This window comes from Lissotriton helveticus, chromosome 5_1, assembly GCF_964261635.1.
Source record: "Lissotriton helveticus chromosome 5_1, aLisHel1.1, whole genome shotgun sequence".
Lineage (NCBI taxonomy): Eukaryota > Metazoa > Chordata > Amphibia > Caudata > Salamandridae > Lissotriton > Lissotriton helveticus.
In genome coordinates, this window is record NC_136065.1 from 1,650,777,472 (window position 1) to 1,650,805,423 (window position 27,952).

General features: G+C 38.4%; 26 non-coding genes across 26 annotated transcripts; all 26 read left to right on the forward strand.

The window, feature by feature from the left end:
- Window positions 1-278: 278 nt before the first annotated feature.
- On the forward strand, window positions 279-351 carry TRNAQ-UUG (transfer RNA glutamine (anticodon UUG)). The gene has a single exon. It is a non-coding gene; the product is annotated as a tRNA-Gln (tRNA).
- Window positions 352-2,748: 2,397 nt separating this feature from the next.
- On the forward strand, window positions 2,749-2,821 carry TRNAR-CCU (transfer RNA arginine (anticodon CCU)). The gene has a single exon. It is a non-coding gene; the product is annotated as a tRNA-Arg (tRNA).
- Window positions 2,822-3,466: 645 nt separating this feature from the next.
- Window positions 3,467-3,539, forward strand: TRNAQ-UUG (transfer RNA glutamine (anticodon UUG)). The gene has a single exon. It is a non-coding gene; the product is annotated as a tRNA-Gln (tRNA).
- Window positions 3,540-4,342: 803 nt separating this feature from the next.
- Window positions 4,343-4,415, forward strand: TRNAR-CCU (transfer RNA arginine (anticodon CCU)). Its single transcript has one exon. It is a non-coding gene; the product is annotated as a tRNA-Arg (tRNA).
- Window positions 4,416-5,936: 1,521 nt separating this feature from the next.
- On the forward strand, window positions 5,937-6,009 carry TRNAR-CCU (transfer RNA arginine (anticodon CCU)). The gene has a single exon. It is a non-coding gene; the product is annotated as a tRNA-Arg (tRNA).
- A 646-nt stretch (window positions 6,010-6,655) lies between these two features.
- TRNAR-UCG (transfer RNA arginine (anticodon UCG)) lies at window positions 6,656-6,728 on the forward strand. Its single transcript has one exon. It is a non-coding gene; the product is annotated as a tRNA-Arg (tRNA).
- An 803-nt stretch (window positions 6,729-7,531) lies between these two features.
- TRNAR-CCU (transfer RNA arginine (anticodon CCU)) lies at window positions 7,532-7,604 on the forward strand. Its single transcript has one exon. It is a non-coding gene; the product is annotated as a tRNA-Arg (tRNA).
- Window positions 7,605-9,126: 1,522 nt separating this feature from the next.
- On the forward strand, window positions 9,127-9,199 carry TRNAR-CCU (transfer RNA arginine (anticodon CCU)). The gene has a single exon. It is a non-coding gene; the product is annotated as a tRNA-Arg (tRNA).
- A 645-nt stretch (window positions 9,200-9,844) lies between these two features.
- TRNAR-UCG (transfer RNA arginine (anticodon UCG)) lies at window positions 9,845-9,917 on the forward strand. Its single transcript has one exon. It is a non-coding gene; the product is annotated as a tRNA-Arg (tRNA).
- Window positions 9,918-11,440: 1,523 nt separating this feature from the next.
- On the forward strand, window positions 11,441-11,513 carry TRNAR-UCG (transfer RNA arginine (anticodon UCG)). Its single transcript has one exon. It is a non-coding gene; the product is annotated as a tRNA-Arg (tRNA).
- A 1,522-nt stretch (window positions 11,514-13,035) lies between these two features.
- Window positions 13,036-13,108, forward strand: TRNAR-UCG (transfer RNA arginine (anticodon UCG)). Its single transcript has one exon. It is a non-coding gene; the product is annotated as a tRNA-Arg (tRNA).
- Window positions 13,109-13,911: 803 nt separating this feature from the next.
- TRNAR-CCU (transfer RNA arginine (anticodon CCU)) lies at window positions 13,912-13,984 on the forward strand. The gene has a single exon. It is a non-coding gene; the product is annotated as a tRNA-Arg (tRNA).
- Window positions 13,985-14,629: 645 nt separating this feature from the next.
- Window positions 14,630-14,702, forward strand: TRNAR-UCG (transfer RNA arginine (anticodon UCG)). Its single transcript has one exon. It is a non-coding gene; the product is annotated as a tRNA-Arg (tRNA).
- A 1,520-nt stretch (window positions 14,703-16,222) lies between these two features.
- Window positions 16,223-16,295, forward strand: TRNAR-UCG (transfer RNA arginine (anticodon UCG)). The gene has a single exon. It is a non-coding gene; the product is annotated as a tRNA-Arg (tRNA).
- Window positions 16,296-17,098: 803 nt separating this feature from the next.
- Window positions 17,099-17,171, forward strand: TRNAR-CCU (transfer RNA arginine (anticodon CCU)). Its single transcript has one exon. It is a non-coding gene; the product is annotated as a tRNA-Arg (tRNA).
- Window positions 17,172-17,816: 645 nt separating this feature from the next.
- TRNAR-UCG (transfer RNA arginine (anticodon UCG)) lies at window positions 17,817-17,889 on the forward strand. The gene has a single exon. It is a non-coding gene; the product is annotated as a tRNA-Arg (tRNA).
- Window positions 17,890-18,692: 803 nt separating this feature from the next.
- On the forward strand, window positions 18,693-18,765 carry TRNAR-CCU (transfer RNA arginine (anticodon CCU)). Its single transcript has one exon. It is a non-coding gene; the product is annotated as a tRNA-Arg (tRNA).
- A 646-nt stretch (window positions 18,766-19,411) lies between these two features.
- Window positions 19,412-19,484, forward strand: TRNAR-UCG (transfer RNA arginine (anticodon UCG)). Its single transcript has one exon. It is a non-coding gene; the product is annotated as a tRNA-Arg (tRNA).
- Window positions 19,485-20,287: 803 nt separating this feature from the next.
- Window positions 20,288-20,360, forward strand: TRNAR-CCU (transfer RNA arginine (anticodon CCU)). Its single transcript has one exon. It is a non-coding gene; the product is annotated as a tRNA-Arg (tRNA).
- A 646-nt stretch (window positions 20,361-21,006) lies between these two features.
- On the forward strand, window positions 21,007-21,079 carry TRNAR-UCG (transfer RNA arginine (anticodon UCG)). The gene has a single exon. It is a non-coding gene; the product is annotated as a tRNA-Arg (tRNA).
- Window positions 21,080-21,882: 803 nt separating this feature from the next.
- On the forward strand, window positions 21,883-21,955 carry TRNAR-CCU (transfer RNA arginine (anticodon CCU)). Its single transcript has one exon. It is a non-coding gene; the product is annotated as a tRNA-Arg (tRNA).
- A 645-nt stretch (window positions 21,956-22,600) lies between these two features.
- On the forward strand, window positions 22,601-22,673 carry TRNAR-UCG (transfer RNA arginine (anticodon UCG)). Its single transcript has one exon. It is a non-coding gene; the product is annotated as a tRNA-Arg (tRNA).
- An 804-nt stretch (window positions 22,674-23,477) lies between these two features.
- Window positions 23,478-23,550, forward strand: TRNAR-CCU (transfer RNA arginine (anticodon CCU)). Its single transcript has one exon. It is a non-coding gene; the product is annotated as a tRNA-Arg (tRNA).
- Window positions 23,551-24,196: 646 nt separating this feature from the next.
- TRNAR-UCG (transfer RNA arginine (anticodon UCG)) lies at window positions 24,197-24,269 on the forward strand. The gene has a single exon. It is a non-coding gene; the product is annotated as a tRNA-Arg (tRNA).
- Window positions 24,270-25,791: 1,522 nt separating this feature from the next.
- Window positions 25,792-25,864, forward strand: TRNAR-UCG (transfer RNA arginine (anticodon UCG)). The gene has a single exon. It is a non-coding gene; the product is annotated as a tRNA-Arg (tRNA).
- Window positions 25,865-26,667: 803 nt separating this feature from the next.
- Window positions 26,668-26,740, forward strand: TRNAR-CCU (transfer RNA arginine (anticodon CCU)). Its single transcript has one exon. It is a non-coding gene; the product is annotated as a tRNA-Arg (tRNA).
- Window positions 26,741-27,952: the final 1,212 nt, after the last annotated feature.

The following is a 27,952-nucleotide window of genomic DNA, read 5'->3' on the forward strand; positions in this document are numbered from 1 at the left end:
ACTTTCAAAACAGTTTCTCTCCACTTCTGGAAACATCCAGAGCTATATAAAGCATACTCTGAGCTTTAATCTCATGAAGAAAGAGGTTTAAATGAAAAAAGGAAACAATAGCTTATCGTACTGGTGACATTCTCATTTTATAAATTCCAAAAAAGTGATTTAATTGAAAGGAGCTGAAAAACCCCCACAATGGTTTGTAAACCTAAATAACTATAAATAATATATTTTCCATCCTTGCATACCACCTACAGTATATAAATAAACGCAGCAGGACACATGACCTCGTGGCCTAATGGATAAGGTGTCTGACTTTGAATCAGAAGATTGCGGGTTCGAGTCCCTTCGTGGTCGGTTTTTGCCAATGGTCACACAATTCAGGTTTACATTCAGAATGGAAGCAGGCTCTTCCAATACTCTCATAGCCATCATGTTCTCATTCCTAATTAATAATAAAGTTGAGTACATACTGCACAGTCATTTAGATTGCATCTACAGTCTAAAATCTAGTGCATTTAAGTGGCATTAAAAAGTGCTTCTATGTACACGCACTGAATATGTACTAGGTTTGCAGAATTTTGACTTCACAGAATGGGTTTTTAGCTTAAGTGTGTGTAGATGAACTGCAAGGTGTGTAAGTATGTGTTCATGGAGTGCTTCAAGTGTAAAATCTGTATGATTTGTGCAGTTAAAGTGCTAATTTTGCCTACGAGAAAGAAAAGTACTACAGAAGAATTATAAAGGATTGGCACATTGGCTGCCTTTGCTGATGACACAGTTGGCTAATTTGTAAAGCACTGGTCTATTAAGTTGCAGAGTGTGGTTGAACTTGGTTAGTAGACTTGGTGCCTGTTTCTGTGTCCTGCTGAAGACAAGGACGGCTTGATACCACTGTCAAAGCCCAGTTTAATGAGAAAAGCATCCATGGAAGAAGAAGTGTTGATTCGAAAATGGTACTCCTCCAATTTCTCTGCACTTGCTACAAATGCAGAGTCTCCATTATAGCACAGAACAGAGTGTTAAAGTCGGGGATGGAAGAGGATGAAAATGGGACGTTTACTTATGGAGAGAACTGAGAAATATCCCGTGTGCAGACACCAGTGTGGGACGATTGAATACATTTAAATAATGCCTCTAGATTGCTGCCTTTTATCTGTGCCTCAGTGGCCTAATGGATAAGGCACTGGCCTCCTAAGCCAGGGATTGTGGGATCGAGTTCCATCTGAGGTGCAAACTAAAGTTCACTCTTACTTTTCCAGAAAAATAAGTATATTTATTACATGCTTCCTCTCAGATGTTTATGAGGTATTAGGAACTTTGAAATGGTACCATTTTACTTCTGTACTCTTCAGAGTCATGTTGATGTTCTGAAACTACAAAGTCAATTTTTAAACACCTATCTTTGTCAGATGCATTTTTGACCCGGCAGAAGATATTCCTTTGGAAAAAATGATTTGAATTGGATTGGTGTAACTGTTGTTTCTAGAGGTGGTGAAAGGCTTTCAGGCACTTGAATAGGGCAAGTCAGGATTCATGAAACGTATACAACCTTTGAGTGTGTGTAAATTGGAATATCCAGGAAGGAGCAGTTTGTACTACTTTCAAAATAGTTTCTCTCCACTTCTGGAAACATCCAGAGCTATATAAAGCATACTCTGAGCTTTAATCTCATGAAGAAAGAGGTTTAACTGAAAAAAGGAAACAATAGCTTATCGTACTGGTGACATTCTCATTATATAAATTCCAAAAAAGGGATTTAATTGAAAGGAGCTGAAAAACCCCCACAATGGTTTGTAAACCTAAATAACTATAAATAATATATTTTCCATCCTTGCATACCACCTACAGTATATAAATAAACGCAGCAGGTCACATGACCGCGTGGCCTAATGGATAAGGCGTCTGACTTCAAATCAGAAGATTGAGGGGTCGAGTCCCTTCGTGGTCGTTTTTTGCCAATGGTCACACAATTCAGGTTTACATTCAGAATGGAAGCAGGCTCTTCCAATACTCTCATAGCCATCATGTTCTCATTCCTAATTAATAATAAAGTGGAGTACATACTGCACAGTCATTTAGATTGCATCTACAGTCTAAAATCTAGTGCATTTAAGTGGCATTAAAAAGTGCTTCTATGTACACGCACTGAATATGTACTAGGTTTGCAGAATTTTGACTTCACAGAATGGGTTTTTAGCTTAAGTGTGTGTAGATGAACTGCAAGGTGTGTAAGTATGTGTTCATGGGGTGCTTCAAGTGTAAAATCTGTATGATTTCTGAAGTTAAAGTGCTAATTTTGCCTACGAGAAAGAAAAGTACTACAGAAGAATTATAAAGGATTGGCACATTGGCTGCCTTTGCTGATGACACAGTTGGCTAATTTGTAAAGCACTGGTCTATTAAGTTGCAGAGTGTGGTTGAACTTGGTTAGTAGACTTGGTGCCTGTTTCTGTGTCCTGCTGAAGACAAGGACAGCTTGATACCACTGTCAAAGCCCAGTTTAATGAGAAAAGCATCCATGGAAGAAGAAGTGTTGATTCGAAAATGGTACTCCTCCAATTTCTCTGCACTTGCTACAAATGCAGAGTCTCCATTATAGCACAGAACAGAGTGTTAAAGTCGGGGATGGAAGAGGATGAAAATGGGAAGTTTACTTATGGAGAGAACTGAGAAATATCCTGTGTGCAGACACCAGTGTTGGACGATTGAATACATTTAAATAATGCCTCTAGATCCCTGGTATTTATCTGTGCCTCAGTGGCCTAATGGATAAGGCACTGGCCTCCTAAGCCAGGGATTGTGGGTTTGAGTCCCATCTGAGGTGCAAACCAAAGTTCACTATTACTTTTCCAGAAAAATAAGTATATTTATTACATGCTTCCTCTCAGATGTTTATGAGGTATTAGGAACTTTGAAATGGTACCATTTTACTTCTGTACTCTTCAGAGTCATGTTGATGTTCTGAAACTACAAAGTCAATTTTTAAACACCTATCTTTGTCAGATGCATTTTTGACACGGCAGAAGATATTCCTTTGGAAAAAATGATTTGAATTGGATTGGTGTAACTGTTGTTCCTAGAGGTGGTGAAAGGCTTTCAGGCACTTGAATAGGGCAAGTCAGGATTCATGAAACGTATACAACCTTTGAGTGTGTGTAAATTGGAATATCCAGGAAGGAGCAGTTTGTACTACTTTCAAAACAGTTTCTCTCCACTTCTGGAAACATCCAGAGCTATATAAAGCATACTCTGAGCTTTAATCTCATGAAGAAAGAGGTTTAAATGAAAAAAGGAAACAATAGCTTATCGTACTGGTGACATTCTCATTATATAAATTCCAAAAAAGTGATTTAATTGAAAGGAGCTGAAAAACCCCCACAATGGTTTGTAAACCTAAATAACTATAAATAATATATTTTCCATCCTTGCATACCACCTACAGTATATAAATAAACGCAGCAGGACACATGACCTCGTGGCCTAATGGATAAGGTGTCTGACTTTGAATCAGAAGATTGCGGGTTCGAGTCCCTTCGTGGTCGGTTTTTGCCAATGGTCACACAATTCAGGTTTACATTCAGAATGGAAGCAGGCTCTTCCAATACTCTCATAGCCATCATGTTCTCATTCCTAATTAATAATAAAGTGGAGTACATACTGCACAGTCATTTAGATTGCATCTACAGTCTAAAATCTAGTGCATTTAAGTGGCATTAAAAAGTGCTTCTATGTACACGCACTGAATATGTACTAGGTTTGCAGAATTTTGACTTCACAGAATGGGTTTTTAGCTTAAGTGTGTGTAGATGAACTGCAAGGTGTGTAAGTATGTGTTCATGGAGTGCTTCAAGTGTAAAATCTGTATGATTTGTGCAGTTACAGTGCTAATTTTGCCTACGAGAAAGAAAAGTACTACAGAAGAATTATAAAGGATTGGCACATTGGCTGCCTTTGCTGATGACACAGTTGGCTAATTTGTAAAGCACTGGTCTATTAAGTTGCAGAGTGTGGTTGAACTTGGTTAGTAGACTTGGTGCCTGTTTCTGTGTCCTGCTGAAGACAAGGACGGCTTGATACCACTGTCAAAGCCCAGTTTAATGAGAAAAGCATCCATGGAAGAAGAAGTGTTGATTCGAAAATGGTACTCCTCCAATTTCTCTGCACTTGCTACAAATGCAGAGTCTCCATTATAGCACAGAACAGAGTGTTAAAGTCGGGGATGGAAGAGGATGAAAATGGGACGTTTACTTATGGAGAGAACTGAGAAATATCCTGTGTGCAGACACCAGTGTGGGACGATTGAATACATTTAAATAATGCCTCTAGATTGCTGCCTTTTATCTGTGCCTCAGTGGCCTAATGGATAAGGCACTGGCCTCCTAAGCCAGGGATTGTGGGTTCGAGTTCCATCTGAGGTGCAAACTAAAGTTCACTCTTACTTTTCCAGAAAAATAAGTATATTTATTACATGCTTCCTCTCAGATGTTTATGAGGTATTAGGAACTTTGAAATGGTACCATTTTACTTCTGTACTCTTCAGAGTCATGTTGATGTTCTGAAACTACAAAGTCAATTTTTAAACACCTATCTTTGTCAGATGCATTTTTGACCCGGCAGAAGATATTCCTTTGGAAAAAATGATTTGAATTGGATTGGTGTAACTGTTGTTTCTAGAGGTGGTGAAAGGCTTTCAGGCACTTGAATAGGGCAAGTCAGGATTCATGAAACGTATACAACCTTTGAGTGTGTGTAAATTGGAATATCCAGGAAGGAGCAGTTTGTACTACTTTCAAAACAGTTTCTCTCCACTTCTGGAAACATCCAGAGCTATATAAAGCATACTCTGAGCTTTAATCTCATGAAGAAAGAGGTTTAAATGAAAAAAGGAAACAATAGCTTATCGTACTGGTGACATTCTCATTATATAAATTCCAAAAAAGTGATTTAATTGAAAGGAGCTGAAAAACCCCCACAATGGTTTGTAAACCTAAATAACTATAAATAATATATTTTCCATCCTTGCATACCACCTACAGTATATAAATAAACGCAGCAGGACACATGACCGCATGGCCTAATGTATACGGCGTCTGACTTCGAATCAGAAGATTGAGGGTTCGAGTCCCTTTGTGGTCGGTTTTTGCCAATGGTCACACAATTCAGGTTTACATTCAGAATGGAAGCAGGCTCTTCCAATACTCTCATAGCCATCATGTTCTCATTCCTAATTAATAATAAAGTGGAGTACATACTGCACAGTCATTTAGATTGCATCTACAGTCTAAAATCTAGTGCATTTAAGTGGCATTAAAAAGTGCTTCTATGTACACGCACTGAATATGTACTAGGTTTGCAGAATTTTGACTTCACAGAATGGGTTTTTAGCTTAAGTGTGTGTAGATGAACTGCAAGGTGTGTAAGTATGTGTTCATGGGGTGCTTCAAGTGTAAAATCTGTATGATTTCTGAAGTTAAAGTGCTAATTTTGCCTACGAGAAAGAAAAGTACTACAGAAGAATTATAAAGGATTGGCACATTGGCTGCCTTTGCTGATGACACAGTTGGCTAAATTGTAAAGCACTGGTCTATTAAGTTGCAGAGTGTGGTTGAACTTGGTTAGTAGACTTGGTGCCTGTTTCTGTGTCCTGCTGAAGACAAGGACAGCTTGATACCACTGTCAAAGCCCAGTTTAATGAGAAAAGCATCCATGGAAGAAGAAGTGTTGATTCGAAAATGGTACTCCTCCAATTTCTCTGCACTTGCTACAAATGCAGAGTCTCCATTATAGCACAGAACAGAGTGTTAAAGTCAGGGATGGAAGAGGATGAAAATGGGAAGTTTACTTATGGAGAGAACTGAGAAATATCCTGTGTGCAGACACCAGTGTTGGACGATTGAATACATTTAAATAATGCCTCTAGATCGCTGGTATTTATCTGTGCCTCAGTGGCCTAATGGATAAGGCACTGGCCTCCTAAGCCAGGGATTGTGGGTTCGAGTCCCATCTGAGGTGCAAACCAAAGTTCACTCTTACTTTTCCAGAAAAATAAGTATATTTATTACATGCTTCCTCTCAGATGTTTATGAGGTATTAGGAACTTTGAAATGGTACCATTTTACTTCTGTACTCTTCAGAGTCATGTTGATGTTCTGAAACTACAAAGTCAATTTTTAAACACCTATCTTTGTCAGATGCATTTTTGACACGGCAGAAGATATTCCTTTGGAAAAAATGATTTGAATTGGATTGGTGTAACTGTTGTTCCTAGAGGTGGTGAAAGGCTTTCAGGCACTTGAATAGGGCAAGTCAGGATTCATGAAACGTATACAACCTTTGAGTGTGTGTAAATTGAAATATCCAGGAAGGAGCAGTTTGTACTACTTTCAAAACAGTTTCTCTCCACTTCTGGAAACATCCAGAGCTATATAAAGCATACTCTGAGCTTTAATCTCATGAAGAAAGAGGTTTAAATGCAAAAAAGAAAACAATAGCTTATCGTACTGGTGACATTCTCATTATATAAATTCCAAAAAAGTGATTTAATTGAAAGGAGCTGAAAAAACCCCACAATGGTTTGTAAACTTAAATAACTATAAATAATTTATTTTCCATCCTTGCATACCACCTACAGTATATAAATAAATGCAGCAGGACACATGACCGCGTGGCCTAATGGATAAGGTGTCTGACTTCGAATCAGAAGATTGAGGGTTCAAGTCCCTTCGTGGTCGGTTTTTGCCAATGGTTACACAATTCAGGTTTCCATTCAGAATGGAAGCAGGCTCTTCCAATACTCTCATAGCCATCATGTTCTCATTCCTAATTAATAATAAAGTGGAGTACATACTGCACAGTCATTTAGATTGCATCTACAGTCTAAAATCTAGTGCATTTAAGTGGCATTAAAAAGTGCTTCTATGTACACGCACTGAATATGTACTAGGTTTGCAGAATTTTGACTTCACAGAATGGGTTTTTAGCTTAAGTGTGTGTAGATGAACTGCAAGGTGTGTAAGTATGTGTTCATGGGGTGCTTCAAGTGTAAAATCTGTATGATTTCTGAAGTTAAAGTGCTAATTTTGCCTACGAGAAAGAAAAGTACTACAGAAGAATTATAAAGGATTGGCACATTGGCTGCCTTTGCTGATGACACAGTTGGCTAAATTGTAAAGCACTGGTCTATTAAGTTGCAGAGTGTGGTTGAACTTGGTTAGTAGACTTGGTGCCTGTTTCTGTGTCCTGCTGAAGACAAGGACAGCTTGATACCACTGTCAAAGCCCAGTTTAATGAGAAAAGCATCCATGGAAGAAGAAGTGTTGATTCGAAAATGGTACTCCTCCAATTTCTCTGCACTTGCTACAAATGCAGAGTCTCCATTATAGCACAGAACAGAGTGTTAAAGTCGGGGATGGCAGAGGATGAAAATGGGAAGTTTACTTATGGAGAGAACTGAGAAATATCCTGTGTGCAGACACCAGTGTTGGACGATTGAATACATTTAAATAATGCCTCTAGATCACTGGTATTTATCTGTGCCTCATTGGCCTAATGGATAAGGCACTGGCCTCCTAAGCCAGGGATTGTGGGTTCGAGTCCCATCTGAGGTGCAAACCAAAGTTCACTCTTACTTTTCCAGAAAAATAAGTATATTTATTACATGCTTCCTCTCAGATGTTTATGAGGTATTAGGAACTTTGAAATGGTACCATTTTACTTCTGTACTCTTCAGAGTCATGTTGATGTTCTGAAACTACAAAGTCAATTTTTAAACACCTATCTTTGTCAGATGCATTTTTGACACGGCAGAAGATATTCCTTTGGAAAAAATGTTTTGAATTGGATTGGTGTAACTGTTGTTCCTAGAGGTGGTGAAAGGCTTTCAGGCACTTGAATAGGGCAAGTCAGGATTCATGAAACGTATACAACCTTTGAGTGTGTGTAAATTGAAATATCCAGGAAGGAGCAGTTTGTACTACTTTCAAAACAGTTTCTCTCCACTTCTGGAAACATCCAGAGCTATATAAAGCATACTCTGAGCTTTAATCTCATGAAGAAAGAGGTTTAAATGCAAAAAAGAAAACAATAGCTTATCGTACTGGTGACATTCTCATTATATAAATTCCAAAAAAGTGATTTAATTGAAAGGAGCTGAAAAAACCCCACAATGGTTTGTAAACTTAAATAACTATAAATAATTTATTTTCCATCCTTGCATACCACCTACAGTATATAAATAAATGCAGCAGGACACATGACCGCGTGGCCTAATGGATAAGGTGTCTGACTTCGCATCAGAAGATTGAGGATTCAAGTCCCTTCGTGGTCGGTTTTTGCCAATGGTCACACAATTCAGGTTTCCATTCAGAATGGAAGCAGGCTCTTCCAATACTCTCATAGCCATCATGTTCTCATTCCTAATTAATAATAAAGTGGAGTACATACTGCACAGTCATTTAGATTGCATCTACAGTCTAAAATCTAGTGCATTTAAGTGGCATTAAAAAGTGCTTCTATGTACACGCACTGAATATGTACTAGGTTTGCAGAATTTTGACTTCACAGAATGGGTTTTTAGCTTAAGTGTGTGTAGATGAACTGCAAGGTGTGTAAGTATGTGTTCATGGGGTGCTTCAAGTGTAAAATCTGTATGATTTGTGAAGTTAAAGTGCTAATTTTGCCTACGACAAAGAAAAGTACTACAGAAGAATTATAAAGGATTGGAACATTGGCTGCCTTTGCTGATGACACAGTTGGCTAATTTGTAAAGCACTGGTCTATTAAGTTGCAGAGCGTGGTTGAACTTGGTTAGTAGATTTGGTGCCTGTTTCTGTGTCCTGCTGAAGACAAGGACGGCTTGATACCACTGTCAAAGCCCAGTTTAATGAGAAAAGCATCCATGGAAGAAGAAGTGTTGATTCGAAAATGGTACTCCTCCAATTTCTCTGCACTTGCTACAAATGCAGAGTCTCCATTATAGCACAGAACAGAGTGTTAAAGTCGGGGATGGAAGAGGATGAAAATGGGAAGTTTACTTATGGAGAGAACTGAGAAATATCCTGTGTGCAGACACCAGTGTTGGACGATTGAATACATTTAAATAATGCCTCTAGATTGCTGCCATTTATCTGTGCCTCAGTGGCCTAATGGATAAGGCACTGGCCTCCTAAGCCAGGGATTGTGGGTTCGAGTTCCATCTGAGGTGCAAACTAAATTTCACTCTTACTTTTCCAGAAAAATAAGTATATTTATTACATGCTTCCTCTCAGATGTTTATGAGGTATTAGGAACTTTGAAATGGTACCATTTTACTTCTGTACTCTTCAGAGTCATGTTGATGTTCTGAAACTACAAAGTCAATTTTTAAACACCTATCTTTGTCAGATGCATTTTTGACCCGGCAGAAGATATTCCTTTGGAAAAAATGATTTGAATTGGATTGGTGTAACTGTTGTTTCTAGAGGTGGTGAAAGGCTTTCAGGCACTTGAATAGGGCAAGTCAGGATTCATGAAACGTATACAACCTTTGAGTGTGTGTAAATTGGAATATCCAGGAAGGAGCAGTTTGTACTACTTTCAAAACAGTTTCTCTCCACTTCTGGAAACATCCAGAGCTATATAAAGCATAATCTGAGCTTTAATCTCATGAAGAAAGAGGTTTAAATGAAAAAAGGAAACAATAGCTTATCGTACTGGTGACATTCTCATTATATAAATTCCAAAAAAGTGATTTAATTGAAAGGAGCTGAAAACCCCCCACAATGGTTTGTAAACCTAAATAACTATAAATAATATATTTTCCATCCTTGCATACCACCTACAGTATATAAATAAACGCAGCAGGACACATGACCGCGTGGCCTAATGGATAAGGCGTCTGACTTCGAATCAGAAGATTGAGGGTTCGAGTCCCTTCGTGGTCGGTTTTTGCCAATGGTCACACAATTCAGGTTTACATTCAGAATGGAAGCAGGCTCTTCCAATACTCTCATGGCCATCATGTTCTCATTCCTAATTAATAATAAAGTGGAGTACATACTGCACAGTCATTTAGATTGCATCTACAGTCTAAAATCTAGTGCATTTAAGTGGCATTAAAAAGTGCTTCTATGTACACGCACTGAATATGTACTAGGTTTGCAGAATTTTGACTTCACAGAATGGGTTTTTAGCTTAAGTGTGTGTAGATGAACTGCAAGGTGTGTAAGTATGTGTTCATGGGGTGCTTCAAGTGTAAAATCTGTATGATTTGTGAAGTTAAAGTGCTAATTTTGCCTACGAGAAAGAAAAGTACTACCGAAGAATTAAAAAAAGATTGGCACATTGGCTGCCTTTGCTGATGACACAGTTGGCTAATTTGTAAAGCACTGGTCTATTAAGTTGCAGAGTGTGGTTGAACTTGGTTAGTAGACTTGGTGCCTGTTTCTGTGTCTTGCTGAAGACAAGGACAGCTTGATACCACTGTCAAAGCCCAGTTTAATGAGAAAAGCATCCATGGAAGAAGAAGTGTTGATTCGAAAATGGTACTCCTCCAATTTCTCTGCACTTGCTACAAATGCAGAGTCTCCATTATAGCACAGAACAGAGTGTTAAAGTCGGGGATGGAAGAGGATGAAAATGGGAAGTTTACTTATAGAGAGAACTGAGAAATATCCTGTGTGCAGACACCAGTGTTGGACGATTGAATACATTTAAATAATGCCTCTAGATTGCTGGCATTAATCTGTGCCTCAGTGGCATAATGGATAAGGGGCTGGCCTCCTGAGCCAGGGATTGTGGGTTCGAGTCCCATCTGAGGTGCAAACTAAAGTTCACTCTTACTTTTCCAGAAAAATAAGTATATTTATTACATGCTTCCTCTCAGATGTTTATGAGGTATTAGGAACTTTGAAATGGTACCATTTTACTTCTGTACTCTTCAGAGTCATGTTGATGTTCTGAAACTACAAAGTCAATTTTTAAACACCTATCTTTGTCAGATGCATTTTTGACCCGGCAGAAGATATTCCTTTGGAAAAAATGATTTGAATTGGATTGGTGTAACTGTTGTTTCTAGAGGTGGTGAAAGGCTTTCAGGCACTTGAATAGGGCAAGTCAGGATTCATGAAACGTATACAACCTTTGAGTGTGTGTAAATTGGAATATCCAGGAAGGAGCAGTTTGTACTACTTTCAAAACAGTTTCTCTCCACTTTTGGAAACATCCAGAGCTATATAAAGCATACTCTGAGCTTTAATCTCATGAAGAAAGAGGTTTAAATGCAAAAAAGAAAACAATAGCTTATCGTACTGGTGACATTCTCATTATATAAATTCCAAAAAAGTGATTTAATTGAAAGGAGCTGAAAAAACCCCACAATGGTTTGTAAACTTAAATAACTATAAATAATTTATTTTCCATCCTTGCATACCACCTACAGTATATAAATAAACGCAGCAGGACACATGACCGCGTGGCCTAATGGATAAGGCGTCTGACTTCGAATCAGAAGATTGAGGGTTCGGGTCCCTTCGTGGTCGGTTTTTGCCAATGGTCACACAATTCAGGTTTCCATTCAGAATGGAAGCAGGCTCTTCCAATACTCTCATAGCCATCATGTTCTCATTCCTAATTAATAATAAAGTGGAGTACATACTGCACAGTCATTTAGATTGCATCTTCAGTCTAAAATCTAGTGCATTTAAGTGGCATTAAAAAGTGCTTCTATGTACACGCACTGAATATGTACTAGGTTTGCAGAATTTTGACTTCACAGAATGGGTTTTTAGCTTAAGTGTGTGTAGATGAACTGCAAGGTGTGTAAGTATGTGTTCATGGAGTGCTTCAAGTGTAAAATCTGTTTGATTTGTGCAGTTAAAGTGCTAAATTTGCCTACGAGAAAGAAAAGTACTACAGAAGAATTATAAAGGATTGGCACATTGACTGCCTTTGCTGATGACACAGTTGGCTAATTTGTAAAGCATTGGTCTATTAAGTTGCAGAGTGTGGTTGAACTTGGTTAGTAGACTTGGTGCCTGTTTCTGTGTCCTGCTGAAGACAAGGACGGCTTGATACCACTGTCAAAGCCCAGTTTAATGAGAAAAGCATCCATGGAAGAAGAAGTGTTGATTCGAAAATGGTACTCCTCCAATTTCTCTGCACTTGCTACAAATGCAGAGTCTCCATTATAGCACAGAACAGAGTGTTAAAGTCGGGGATGGAAGAGGATGAAAATGGGAAGTTTACTTATGGAGAGAACTGAGAAATATCCTGTGTGCAGACACCAGTGTTGGACGATTGAATACATTTAAATAATGCCTCTAGATTGCTGCCATTTATCTGTGCCTCAGTGGCCTAATGGATAAGGCACTGGCCTCCTAAGCCAGGGATTGTGGGTTTGAGTTCCATCTGAGGTGCAAACTAAATTTCACTCTTACTTTTCCAGAAAAATAAGTATATTTATTACATGCTTCCTCTCAGATGTTTATGAGGTATTAGGAACTTTGAAATGGTACCATTTTACTTCTGTACTCTTCAGAGTCATGTTGATGTTCTGAAACTACAAAGTCAATTTTTAAACACCTATCTTTGTCAGATGCATTTTTGACCCGGCAGAAGATATTCCTTTGGAAAAAATGATTTGAATTGGATTGGTGTAACTGTTGTTTCTAGAGGTGGTGAAAGGCTTTCAGGCACTTGAATAGGGCAAGTCAGGATTCATGAAACGTATACAACCTTTGAGTGTGTGTAAATTGGAATATCCAGGAAGGAGCAGTTTGTACTACTTTCAAAACAGTTTCTCTCCACTTCTGGAAACATCCAGAGCTATATAAAGCATACTCTGAGCTTTAATCTCATGAAGAAAGAGGTTTAAATGCAAAAAAGAAAACAATAGCTTATCGTACTGGTGACATTCTCATTATATAAATTCCAAAAAAGTGATTTAATTGAAAGGAGCTGAAAAAACCCCACAATGGTTTGTAAACCTAAATAACTATAAATAATATATTTTCCATCCTTGCATACCACCTACAGTATATAAATAAACGCAGCAGGACACATGACCACGTGGCCTAATGGATAAGGCATCTGACTTCGAATCAGAAGATTGAGGGTTTGAGTCCCTTCGTGGTCGGTTTTTGCCAATGGTCACACAATTCAGGTTTCCATTCAGAATGGAAGCAGGCTCTTCCAATACTCTCATAGCCATCATGTTCTCATTCCTAATTAATAATAAAGTGGAGTAAATACTGCACAGTCATTTAGATTGCATCTTCAGTCTAAAATCTAGTGCATTTAAGTGGCATTAAAAAGTGCTTCTATGTACACGCACTGAATATGCACTAGGTTTGCAGAATTTTGACTTCACAGAATGGGTTTTTAGCTTAAGTGTGTGTAGATGAACTGCAAGGTGTGTAAGTATGTGTTCATGGAGTGCTTCAAGTGTAAAATCTGTATGATTTGTGCAGTTAAAGTGCTAATTTTGCCTACGAGAAAGAAAAGTACTACAGAAGAATTATATAGGATTGGCACATTGGCTGCCTTTGCTGATGACACAGTTGGCTAATTTGTAAAGCACTGGTCTATTAAGTTGCAGAGTGTGGTTGAACTTGGTTAGTAGACTTGGTGCCTGTTTCTGTGTCCTGCTGAAGACAAGGACGGCTTGATACCACTGTCAAAGCCCAGTTTAATGAGAAAAGCATCCATGGAAGAAGAAGTGTTGATTCGAAAATGGTACTCCTCCAATTTCTCTGCACTTGCTACAAATGCAGAGTCTCCATTATAGCACAGAACAGTTTGTTAAAGTCGGGGATGGAAGAGGATGAAAATGGGAAGTTTACTTATGGAGAGAACTGAGAAATATCCTGTGTACAGACACCAGTGTTGGACGATTGAATACATTTAAATAATGCCTCTAGATCGCTGGCATTTATCTGTGCCTCAGTGGCCTAATGGATAAGGCACTGGCCTCCTAAGCCAGGGATTGTGGGTTCGAGTCCCATCTGAGGTGCAAACCAAAGTTCACTCTTACTTTTCCAGAAAAATAAGTATATTTATTACATGCTTCCTCTCAGATGTTTATGAGGTATTAGGAACTTTGAAATGGTACCATTTTACTTCTGTACTCTTCAGAGTCATGTTGATGTTCTGAAACTAAAAAGTCGATTTTTAAACACCTATCTTTGTCAGATGCATTTTTGACCCGGCAGAAGATATTCCTTTGGAAAAAATGATTTGAATTGGATTGGTGTAACTGTTGTTCCTAGAGGTGGTGAAAGGCTTTCAGGCACTTGAATAGGGCAAGTCAGGATTCATGAAACGTATACAACCTTTGAGTGTGTGTAAATTGGAATATCCAGGAAGGAGCAGTTTGTACTACTTTCAAAACAGTTTCTCTCCACTTCTGGAAACATCCAGAGCTATATAAAGCATACTCTGAGCTTTAATCTCATGAAGAAAGAGGTTTAAATGAAAAAAGGAAACAATAGCTTATCGTACTGGTGACATTCTCATTATATAAATTCCAAAAAAGTGATTTAATTGAAAGGAGCTGAAAAAACCCCACAATGGTTTGTAAACCTAAATAACTATAAATAATATATTTTCCATCCTTGCATACCACCTACAGTATATAAATAAACACAGCAGGAAACATGACCGCTTGGCCTAATGGATAAGGCGTCTGACTTCGAATCAGAAGATTGAGGGTTCGAGTCCCTTCGTGGTCGGTTTTTGCCAATGGTCACACAATTCAGGTTTACATTCAGAATGGAAGCAGGCTCTTCCAATACTCTCATAGCCATCATGTTCTCATTCCTAATTAATAATAAAGTGGAGTACATACTGCACAGTCATTTAGATTGCATCTTCAGTCTAAAATCTAGTGCATTTAAGTGGCATTAAAAAGTGCTTCTATGTACACGCACTGAATATGTACTAGGTTTGCAGAATTTTGACTTCACAGAATGGGTTTTTAGCTTAAGTGTGTGTAGATGAACTGCAAGGTGTGTAAGTATGTGTTCATGGAGTGCTTCAAGTGTAAAATCTGTTTGATTTGTGCAGTTAAAGTGCTAAATTTGCCTACGAGAAAGAAAAGTACTACAGAAGAATTATAAAGGATTGGCACATTGGCTGCCTTTGCTGATGACACAGTTGGCTAATTTGTAAAGCATTGGTCTATTAAGTTGCAGAGTGTGGTTGAACTTGGTTAGTAGACTTGGTGCCTGTTTCTGTGTCCTGCTGAAGACAAGGACGGCTTGATACCACTGTCAAAGCCCAGTTTAATGAGAAAAGCATCCATGGAAGAAGAAGTGTTGATTCGAAAATGGTACTCCTCCAATTTCTCTGCACTTGCTACAAATGCAGAGTCTCCATTATAGCACAGAACAGAGTGTTAAAGTCGGGGATGGAAGAGGATGAAAATGGGAAGTTTACTTATGGAGAGAACTGAGAAATATCCTGTGTGCAGACACCAGTGTTGGACGATTGAATACATTTAAATAATGCCTCTAGATCACTGGCATTTATCTGTGCCTCAGTGGCCTAATGGATAATGCATTGGCTTTCTAAACCAGGGTTTGTGGGTTCGAGTCCCATCTGAGGTGCAAACCAAAGTTCACTCTTACTTTTCCAGAAAAATAAGTATATTTATTACATGCTTCCTCTCAGATGTTTATGAGGTATTAGGAACTTTGAAATGGTACCATTTTACTTCTGTACTCTTCAGTCATGTTGATGTTCTGAAACTACAAAGTCAATTTTTAAACACCTATCTTTGTCAGATGCATTTTTGACCCGGCAGAAGATATTCCTTTGGAAAAAATGATTTGAATTGGATTGGTGTAACTGTTGTTCCTAGAGGTGGTGAAAGGCTTTCAGGCACTTGAATAGGGCAAGTCAGGATTCATGAAACGTGTACAACCTTTGAGTGTGTGTAAATTGGAATATCCAGGAAGGAGCAGTTTGTACTACTTTCAAAACAGTTTGTCTCCACTTCTGGAAACATCCAGAGCTATATAAAGCATACTCTGAGCTTTAATCTCATGAAGAAAGAGTTTTAAATGCAAAAAAGAAAACAATAGCTTATCGTACTGGTGACATTCTCATTATATAAATTCCAAAAAAGTGATTTAATTGAAAGGAGCTGAAAAACCCCCACAATGGTTTGTAAACTTAAATAACTATAAATAATTTATTTTCCATCCTTGCATACCACCTACAGTATATAAATAAACGCAGCAAGACACATGACCGCGTGGCCTAATGGATAAGGCGTCTGACTTCGAATCAGAAGATTGAGGGTTCGAGTCCCTTCGTGGTCGGTTTTTGCCAATGGTCACACAATTCAGGTTTACATTCAGAATGGAAGCAGGCTCTTCCAATACTCTCATAGCCATCATGTTCTCATTCCTAATTAATAATAAAGTGGAGTACATACTGCACAGTCATTTAGATTGCATCTTCAGTCTAAAATCTAGTGCATTTTAGTGGCATTAAAAAGTGCTTCTATGTACACGCACTGAATATGTACTAGGTTTGCAGACTTTTGACTTCACAGAATGGGTTTTTAGCTTAAGTGTGTGTAGATGAACTGCAAAGTGTGTAAGTATGTGTTCATGGAGTGCTTCAAGTGTAAAATCTGTATGATTTGTGCAGTTAAAGTGCTAATTTTGCCTACGAGAAAGAAAAGTACTACAGAAGAATTATATAGGATTGGCACATTGGCTGCCTTTGCTGATGACACAGTTGGCTAATTTGTAAAGCACTGGTCTATTAAGTTGCAGAGTGTGGTTGAACTTGGTTAGTAGACTTGGTGCCTGTTTATGTGTCCTGCTGAAGACAAGGACGGCTTGATACCACTGTCAAAGCCCAGTTTAATGAGAAAAGCATCCATGGAAGAAGAAGTGTTGATTCGAAAATGGTACTCCTCCAATTTCTCTGCACTTGCTACAAATGCAGAGTCTCCATTATAGCACAGAACAGAGTGTTAAAGTCGGGGATGGAAGAGGATGAAAATGGGAAGTTTACTTATGGAGAGAACTGAGAAATATCCTGTGTACAGACACCAGTGTTGGACGATTGAATACATTTAAATAATGCCTCTAGATTGCTGGCATTTATCTGTGCCTCAGTGGCCTAATGGATAAGGCACTGGCCTCCTAAGCCAGGGATTGTGGGTTAGAGTCCCATCTGAGGTGCAAACCAAAGTTCACTCTTACTTTTCCAGAAAAATAAGTATATTTATTACATGCTTCCTCTCAGATGTTTATGAGGTATTAGGAACTTTGAAATGGTACCATTTTACTTCTGTACTCTTCAGAGTCATGTTGATGTTCTGAAACTACAAAGTCGATTTTTAAACACCTATCTTTGTCAGATGCAGTTTTGACCCGGCAGAAGATATTCCTTTGGAAAAAATTATTTGAATTGGATTGGTGTAACTGTTGTTCCTAGAGGTGGTAAGAGGCTTTCAGGCACTTGAATAGGGAAAGTCAGGATTCATGAAACGTATACAACCTTTGAGTGTGTGTAAATTGGAATATCCAGGAAGGAGCAGTTTGTACTACTTTCAAAACAGTTTCTCTCCACTTCTGGAAACATCCAGAGCTATATAAAGCATACTCTGAGCTTTAATCTCATGAAGAAAGAGGTTTAAATGAAAAAAGGAAACAATAGCTTATCGTACTGGTGACATTCTCATTATATAAATTCCCAAAAAGTGATTTAATTGAAAGGAGCTGAAAAAACCCCACAATGGTTTGTAAACCTAAATAACTATAAATAATATATTTTCCATCCTTGCATACCACCTACAGTATATAAATAAACGCAGCAGGACACATGACCGCGTGGCCTAATGGATAAGGCGTCTGACTTCGAATCAGAAGATTGAGGGTTCGAGTCCCTTCGTGGTCGGTTTTTGCCAATGGTCACACAATTCAGGTTTACATTCAGAATGGAAGCAGGCTCTTCCAATACTCTCATAGCCATCATGTTCTCATTCCTAATTAATAATAAAGTGGAGTACATACTGCACAGTCATTTAGATTGCATCTACAGTCTAAAATCTAGTGCATTTAAGTGGCATTAAAAAGTGCTTCTATGTACACGCACTGAATATGTACTAGGTTTGCAGAATTTTGACTTCACAGAATGGGTTTTTAGCTTAAGTGTGTGTAGATGAACTGCAAGGTGTGTAAGTATGTGTTCATGGGGTGCTTCAAGTGTAAAATCTGTATGATTTGTGAAGTTAAAGTGCTAATTTTGCCTACGAGAAAGAAAAGTACTACAGAAGAATTATAAAGGATTGGCACATTGGCTGCCTTTGCTGATGACACAGTTGGCTAATTTGTAAAGCACTGGTCTATTAAGTTGCAGAGTGTGGTTGAACTTGGTTAGTAGACTTGGTGCCTGTTTCTGTGTCCTGCTGAAGACAAGGACAGCTTGATACCACTGTCAAAGCCCAGTTTAATGAGAAAAGCATCCATGGAAGAAGAAGTGTTGATTCGAAAATGGTACTCCTCCAATTTCTCTGCACTTGCTACAAATGCAGAGTCTCCATTATAGCACAGAACAGAGTGTTAAAGTCGGGGATGGAAGAGGATGAAAATGGGAAGTTTACTTATGGAGAGAACTGAGAAATATCCTGTGTGCAGACACCAGTGTTGGACGATTGAATACATTTAAATAATGCCTCTAGATTGCTGGCATTTATCTGTGCCTCAGTGGACTAATGGATAAGGCACTGGCCTCCTGAGCCAGGGATTGTGGGTTCGAGTCCCATCTGAGGTGCAAATTAAAGTTCACTCTTACTTTTCCAGAAAAATAAGTATATTTATTACATGCTTCCTCTCATATGTTTATGAGGTATTAGGAACTTTGAAATGGTACCATTTTACTTCTGTACTCTTCAGAGTCATGTTGATGTTCTGAAACTACAAAGTCAATTTTTAAACACCTATCTTTGTCAGATGCATTTTTGACCCGGCAGAAGATATTCCTTTGGAAAAAATGATTTGAATTGGATTGGTGTAACTGTTGTTTCTAGAGGTGGTGAAAGGCTTTCAGGCACTTGAATAGGGCAAGTCAGGATTCATGAAACGTATACAACCTTTGAGTGTGTGTATATTGGAATATCCAGGAAGGAGCAGTTTGTACTACTTTCAAAACAGTTTCTCTCCACTTCTGGAAACATCCAGAGCTATATAAAGCATACTCTGAGCTTTAATCTCATGAAGAAAGAGGTTTAAATGCAAAAAAGAAAACAATAGCTTATCGTACTGGTGACATTCTCATTATATAAATTCCAAAAAAGTGATTTAATTGAAAGGAGCTGAAAAAACCCCACAATGGTTTGTAAACTTAAATAACTATAAATAATTTATTTTCCATCCTTGCATACCACCTACAGTATATAAATAAACGCAGCAGGACACATGACCGCGTGGCCTAATGGATAAGGCGTCTGACTTCGAATCAGAAGATTGTGGGTTCGGGTCCCTTCGTGGTCGGTTTTTGCCAATGGTCACACAATTCAGGTTTCCATTCAGAATGGAAGCAGGCTCTTCCAATACTCTCATAGCCATCATGTTCTCATTCCTAATTAATAATAAAGTGGAGTACATACTGCACAGTCATTTAGATTGCATCTTCAGTCTAAAATCTAGTGCATTTAAGTGGCATTAAAAAGTGCTTCTATGTACACGCACTGAATATGTACTAGGTTTGCAGAATTTTGACTTCACAGAATGGGTTTTTAGCTTAAGTGTGTGTAGATGAACTGCAAGGTGTGTAAGTATGTGTTCATGGAGTGCTTCAAGTGTAAAATCTGTTTGATTTGTGCAGTTAAAGTGCTAAATTTGCCTACGAGAAAGAAAAGTACTACAGAAGAATTATAAAGGATTGGCACATTGGCTGCCTTTGCTGATGACACAGTTGGCTAATTTGTAAAGAATTGGTCTATTAAGTTGCAGAGTGTGGTTGAACTTGGTTAGTAGACTTGGTGCCTGTTTCTGTGTCCTGCTGAAGACAAGGACGGCTTGATACCACTGTCAAAGCCCAGTTTAATGAGAAAAGCATCCATGGAAGAAGAAGTGTTGATTCGAAAATGGTACTCCTCCAATTTCTCTGCACTTGCTACAAATGCAGAGTCTCCATTATAGCACAGAACAGAGTGTTAAAGTCGGGGATGGAAGAGGATGAAAATGGGAAGTTTACTTATGGAGAGAACTGAGAAATATCCTGTGTGCAGACACCAGTGTTGGACGATTGAATACATTTAAATAATGCCTCTAGATCGCTGCCATTTATCTGTGCCTCAGTGGCCTAATGGATAAGGCACTGGCCTCCTAAGCCAGGGATTGTGGGTTCGAGTTCCATCTGAGGTGCAAACTAAATTTCACTCTTACTTTTCCAGAAAAATAAGTATATTTATTACATGCTTCCTCTCAGATGTTTATGAGGTATTAGGAACTTTGAAATGGTACCATTTTACTTCTGTACTCTTCAGAGTCATGTTGATGTTCTGAAACTACAAAGTCAATTTTTAAACACCTATCTTTGTCAGATGCATTTTTGACCCGGCAGAAGATATTCCTTTGGAAAAAATGATTTGAATTGGATTGGTGTAACTGTTGTTTCTAGAGGTGGTGAAAGGCTTTCAGGCACTTGAATAGGGCAAGTCAGGATTCATGAAACGTATACAACCTTTGAGTGTGTGTAAATTGGAATATCCAGGAAGGAGCAGTTTGTACTACTTTCAAAACAGTTTCTCTCCACTTCTGGAAACATCCAGAGCTATATAAAGCATACTCTGAGCTTTAATCTCATGAAGAAAGAGGTTTAAATGCAAAAAAGAAAACAATAGCTTATCGTACTGGTGACATTCTCATTATATAAATTCCAAAAAAGTGATTTAATTGAAAGGAGCTGAAAAAACCCCACAATGGTTTGTAAACCTAAATAACTATAAATAATATATTTTCCATCCTTGCATACCACCTACAGCATATAAATAAACGCAGCAGGACACATGACCGCGTGGCCTAATGGATAAGGCGTCTGACTTCGAATCAGAAGATTGAGGGTTTGAGTCCCTTCGTGGTCGGTTTTTGCCAATGGTCACACAATTCAGGTTTCCATTCAGAATGGAAGCAGGCTCTTCCAATACTCTCATAGCCATCATGTTCTCATTCCTAATTAATAATAAAGTGGAGTAAATACTGCACAGTCATTTAGATTGCATCTTCAGTCTAAAATCTAGTGCATTTAAGTGGCATTAAAAAGTGCTTCTATGTACACGCACTGAATATGCACTAGGTTTGCAGAATTTTGACTTCACAGAATGGGTTTTTAGCTTAAGTGTGTGTAGATGAACTGCAAGGTGTGTAAGTATGTGTTCATGGAGTGCTTCAAGTGTAAAATCTGTATGATTTGTGCAGTTAAAGTGCTAATTTTGCCTACGAGAAAGAAAAGTACTACAGAAGAATTATATAGGATTGGCACATTGGCTGCCTTTGCTGATGACACAGTTGGCTAATTTGTAAAGCACTGGTCTATTAAGTTGCAGAGTGTGGTTGAACTTGGTTAGTAGACTTGGTGCCTGTTTCTGTGTCCTGCTGAAGACAAGGACGGCTTGATACCACTGTCAAAGCCCAGTTTAATGAGAAAAGCATCCATGGAAGAAGAAGTGTTGATTCGAAAATGGTACTCCTCCAATTTCTCTGCACTTGCTACAAATGCAGAGTCTCCATTATAGCACAGAACAGTTTGTTAAAGTCGGGGATGGAAGAGGATGAAAATGGGAAGTTTACTTATGGAGAGAACTGAGAAATATCCTGTGTACAGACACCAGTGTTGGACGATTGAATACATTTAAATAATGCCTCTAGATCGCTGGCATTTATCTGTGCCTCAGTGGCCTAATGGATAAGGCACTGGCCTCCTAAGCCAGGGATTGTGGGTTCGAGTCCCATCTGAGGTGCAAACCAAAGTTCACTCTTACTTTTCCAGAAAAATAAGTATATTTATTACATGCTTCCTCTCAGATGTTTATGAGGTATTAGGAACTTTGAAATGGTACCATTTTACTTCTGTACTCTTCAGAGTCATGTTGATGTTCTGAAACTAAAAAGTCGATTTTTAAACACCTATCTTTGTCAGATGCATTTTTGACCCGGCAGAAGATATTCCTTTGGAAAAAATGATTTGAATTGGATTGGTGTAACTGTTGTTCCTAGAGGTGGTGAAAGGCTTTCAGGCACTTGAATAGGGCAAGTCAGGATTCATGAAACGTATACAACCTTTGAGTGTGTGTAAATTGGAATATCCAGGAAGGAGCAGTTTGTACTACTTTCAAAACAGTTTCTCTCCACTTCTGGAAACATCCAGAGCTATATAAAGCATACTCTGAGCTTTAATCTCATGAAGAAAGAGGTTTAAATGAAAAAAGGAAACAATAGCTTATCGTACTGGTGACATTCTCATTATATAAATTCCAAAAAAGTGATTTAATTGAAAGGAGCTGAAAAAACCCCACAATGGTTTGTAAACCTAAATAACTATAAATAATATATTTTCCATCCTTGCATACCACCTACAGTATATAAATAAACACAGCAGGAAACATGACCGCTTGGCCTAATGGATAAGGCGTCTGACTTCGAATCAGAAGATTGAGGGTTCGAGTCCCTTCGTGGTCGGTTTTTGCCAATGGTCACACAATTCAGGTTTACATTCAGAATGGAAGCAGCCTCTTCCAATACTCTCATAGCCATCATGTTCTCATTCCTAATTAATAATAAAGTGGAGTACATACTGCACAGTCATTTAGATTGCATCTACAGTCTAAAATCTAGTGTATTTAAGTGGCATTAAAAAGTGCTTCTATGTACACGCACTGAATATGTACTAGGTTTGCAGAATTTTGACTTCACAGAATGGGTTTTTAGCTTAAGTGTGTGTAGATGAACTGCAAGGTGTGTAAGTATGTGTTCATGGGGTGCTTCAAGTGTAAAATCTGTATGATTTGTGAAGTTAAAGTGCTAATTTTGCCTACGAGAAAGAAAAGTACTACCGAAGAATTAAAAAAAGATTGGCACATTGGCTGCCTTTGCTGATGACACAGTTGGCTAATTTGTAAAGCACTGGTCTATTAAGTTGCAGAGTGTGGTTGAACTTGGTTAGTAGACTTGGTGCCTGTTTCTGTGTCTTGCTGAAGACAAGGACAGCTTGATACCACTGTCAAAGCCCAGTTTAATGAGAAAAGCATCCATGGAAGAAGAAGTGTTGATTCGAAAATGGTACTCCTCCAATTTCTCTGCACTTGCTACAAATGCAGAGTCTCCATTATAGCACAGAACAGAGTGTTAAAGTCGGGGATGGAAGAGGATGAAAATGGGAAGTTTACTTATGGAGAGAACTGAGAAATATCCTGTGTGCAGACACCAGTGTTGGACGATTGAATACATTTAAATAATGCCTCTAGATTGCTGGCATTAATCTGTGCCTCAGTGGCCTAATGGATAAGGGGCTGGCCTCCTGAGCCAGGGATTGTGGGTTCGAGTCCCATCTGAGGTGCAAACTAAAGTTCACTCTTACTTTTCCAGAAAAATAAGTATATTTATTACATGCTTCCTCTCAGATGTTTATGAGGTATTAGGAACTTTGAAATGGTACCATTTTACTTCTGTACTCTTCAGAGTCATGTTGATGTTCTGAAACTACAAAGTCAATTTTTAAACACCTATCTTTGTCAGATGCATTTTTGACCCGGCAGAAGATATTCCTTTGGAAAAAATGATTTGAATTGGATTGGTGTAACTGTTGTTTCTAGAGGTGGTGAAAGGCTTTCAGGCACTTGAATAGGGCAAGTCAGGATTCATGAAACGTATACAACCTTTGAGTGTGTGTAAATTGGAATATCCAGGAAGGAGCAGTTTGTACTACTTTCAAAACAGTTTCTCTCCACTTTTGGAAACATCCAGAGCTATATAAAGCATACTCTGAGCTTTAATCTCATGAAGAAAGAGGTTTAAATGCAAAAAAGAAAACAATAGCTTATCGTACTGGTGACATTCTCATTATATAAATTCCAAAAAAGTGATTTAATTGAAAGGAGCTGAAAAAACCCCACAATGGTTTGTAAACTTAAATAACTATAAATAATTTATTTTCCATCCTTGCATACCACCTACAGTATATAAATAAACACAGCAGGACACATGACCGCGTGGCCTAATGGATAAGGCGTCTGACTTCGAATCAGAAGATTGAGGGTTCGGGTCCCTTCGTGGTCGGTTTTTGCCAATGGTCACACAATTCAGGTTTCCATTCAGAATGGAAGCAGGCTCTTCCAATACTCTCATAGCCATCATGTTCTCATTCCTAATTAATAATAAAGTGGAGTACATACTGCACAGTCATTTAGATTGCATCTTCAGTCTAAAATCTAGTGCATTTAAGTGGCATTAAAAAGTGCTTCTATGTACACGCACTGAATATGTACTAGGTTTGCAGAATTTTGACTTCACAGAATGGGTTTTTAGCTTAAGTGTGTGTAGATGAACTGCAAGGTGTGTAAGTATGTGTTCATGGAGTGCTTCAAGTGTAAAATCTGTTTGATTTGTGCAGTTAAAGTGCTAAATTTGCCTACGAGAAAGAAAAGTACTACAGAAGAATTATAAAGGATTGGCACATTGACTGCCTTTGCTGATGACACAGTTGGCTAATTTGTAAAGCATTGGTCTATTAAGTTGCAGAGTGTGGTTGAACTTGGTTAGTAGACTTGGTGCCTGTTTCTGTGTCCTGCTGAAGACAAGGACGGCTTGATACCACTGTCAAAGCCCAGTTTAATGAGAAAAGCATCCATGGAAGAAGAAGTGTTGATTCGAAAATGGTACTCCTCCAATTTCTCTGCACTTGCTACAAATGCAGAGTCTCCATTATAGCACAGAACAGAGTGTTAAAGTCGGGGATGGAAGAGGATGAAAATGGGAAGTTTACTTATGGAGAGAACTGAGAAACATCCTGTGTGCAGACACCAGTGTTGGACGATTGAATACATTTAAATAATGCCTCTAGATTGCTGCCATTTATCTGTGCCTCAGTGGCCTAATGGATAAGGCACTGGCCTCCTAAGCCAGGGATTGTGGGTTTGAGTTCCATCTGAGGTGCAAACTAAATTTCACTCTTACTTTTCCAGAAAAATAAGTATATTTATTACATGCTTCCTCTCAGATGTTTATGAGGTATTAGGAACTTTGAAATGGTACCATTTTACTTCTGTACTCTTCAGAGTCATGTTGATGTTCTGAAACTACAAAGTCAATTTTTAAACACCTATCTTTGTCAGATGCATTTTTGACCCGGCAGAAGATATTCCTTTGGAAAAAATGATTTGAATTGGATTGGTGTAACTGTTGTTTCTAGAGGTGGTGAAAGGCTTTCAGGCACTTGAATAGGGCAAGTCAGGATTCATGAAACGTATACAACCTTTGAGTGTGTGTAAATTGGAATATCCAGGAAGGAGCAGTTTGTACTACTTTCAAAACAGTTTCTCTCCACTTCTGGAAACATCCAGAGCTATATAAAGCATACTCTGAGCTTTAATCTCATGAAGAAAGAGGTTTAAATGCAAAAAAGAAAACAATAGCTTATCGTACTGGTGACATTCTCATTATATAAATTCCAAAAAAGTGATTTAATTGAAAGGAGCTGAAAAAACCCCACAATGGTTTGTAAACCTAAATAACTATAAATAATATATTTTCCATCCTTGCATACCACCTACAGTATATAAATAAACGCAGCAGGACACATGACCGCGTGGCCTAATGGATAAGGCATCTGACTTCGAATCAGAAGATTGAGGGTTTGAGTCCCTTCGTGGTCGGTTTTTGCCAATGGTCACACAATTCAGGTTTCCATTCAGAATGGAAGCAGGCTCTTCCAATACTCTCATAGCCATCATGTTCTCATTCCTAATTAATAATAAAGTGGAGTAAATACTGCACAGTCATTTAGATTGCATCTTCAGTCTAAAATCTAGTGCATTTAAGTGGCATTAAAAAGTGCTTCTATGTACACGCACTGAATATGCACTAGGTTTGCAGAATTTTGACTTCACAGAATGGGTTTTTAGCTTAAGTGTGTGTAGATGAACTGCAAGGTGTGTAAGTATGTGTTCATGGAGTGCTTCAAGTGTAAAATCTGTATGATTTGTGCAGTTAAAGTGCTAATTTTGCCTACGAGAAAGAAAAGTACTACAGAAGAATTATATAGGATTGGCACATTGGCTGCCTTTGCTGATGACACAGTTGGCTAATTTGTAAAGCACTGGTCTATTAAGTTGCAGAGTGTGGTTGAACTTGGTTAGTAGACTTGGTGCCTGTTTCTGTGTCCTGCTGAAGACAAGGACGGCTTGATACCACTGTCAAAGCCCAGTTTAATGAGAAAAGCATCCATGGAAGAAGAAGTGTTGATTCGAAAATGGTACTCCTCCAATTTCTCTGCACTTGCTACAAATGCAGAGTCTCCATTATAGCACAGAACAGTTTGTTAAAGTCGGGGATGGAAGAGGATGAAAATGGGAAGTTTACTTATGGAGAGAACTGAGAAATATCCTGTGTACAGACACCAGTGTTGGACGATTGAATACATTTAAATAATGCCTCTAGATCACTGGCATTTATCTGTGCCTCAGTGGCCTAATGGATAAGGCACTGGCCTCCTAAGCCAGGGATTGTGGGTTCGAGTCCCATCTGAGGTGCAAACCAAAGTTCACTCTTACTTTTCCAGAAAAATAAGTATATTTATTACATGCTTCCTCTCAGATGTTTATGAGGTATTAGGAACTTTGAAATGGTACCATTTTACTTCTGTACTCTTCAGAGTCATGTTGATGTTCTGAAACTAAAAAGTCGATTTTTAAACACCTATCTTTGTCAGATGCATTTTTGACCCGGCAGAAGATATTCCTTTGGAAAAAATGATTTGAATTGGATTGGTGTAACTGTTGTTCCTAGAGGTGGTGAAAGGCTTTCAGGCACTTGAATAGGGCAAGTCAGGATTCATGAAACGTATACAACCTTTGAGTGTGTGTAAATTGGAATATCCAGGAAGGAGCAGTTTGTACTACTTTCAAAACAGTTTCTCTCCACTTCTGGAAACATCCAGAGCTATATAAAGCATACTCTGAGCTTTAATCTCATGAAGAAAGAGGTTTAAATGAAAAAAGGAAACAATAGCTTATCGTACTGGTGACATTCTCATTATATAAATTCCAAAAAAGTGATTTAATTGAAAGGAGCTGAAAAAACCCCACAATGGTTTGTAAACCTAAATAACTATAAATAATATATTTTCCATCCTTGCATACCACCTACAGTATATAAATAAACACAGCAGGAAACATGACCGCTTGGCCTAATGGATAAGGCGTCTGACTTAGAATCAGAAGATTGAGGGTTCGAGTCCCTTCGTGGTCGGTTGTTGCCAATGGTCACACAATTCAGGTTTACATTCAGAATGGAAGCAGGCTCTTCCAATACTCTCATAGCCATCATGTTCTCATTCCTAATTAATAATAAAGTGGAGTACATACTGCACAGTCATTTAGATTGCATCTTCAGTCTAAAATCTAGTGCATTTAAGTGGCATTAAAAAGTGCTTCTATGTACACGCACTGAATATGTACTAGGTTTGCAGAATTTTGACTTCACAGAATGGGTTTTTAGCTTAAGTGTGTGTAGATGAACTGCAAGGTGTGTAAGTATGTGTTCATGGAGTGCTTCAAGTGTAAAATCTGTTTGATTTGTGCAGTTAAAGTGCTAAATTTGCCTACGAGAAAGAAAAGTACTACAGAAGAATTATAAAGGATTGGCACATTGGCTGCCTTTGCTGATGACACAGTTGGCTAATTTGTAAAGCATTGGTCTATTAAGTTGCAGAGTGTGGTTGAACTTGGTTAGTAGACTTGGTG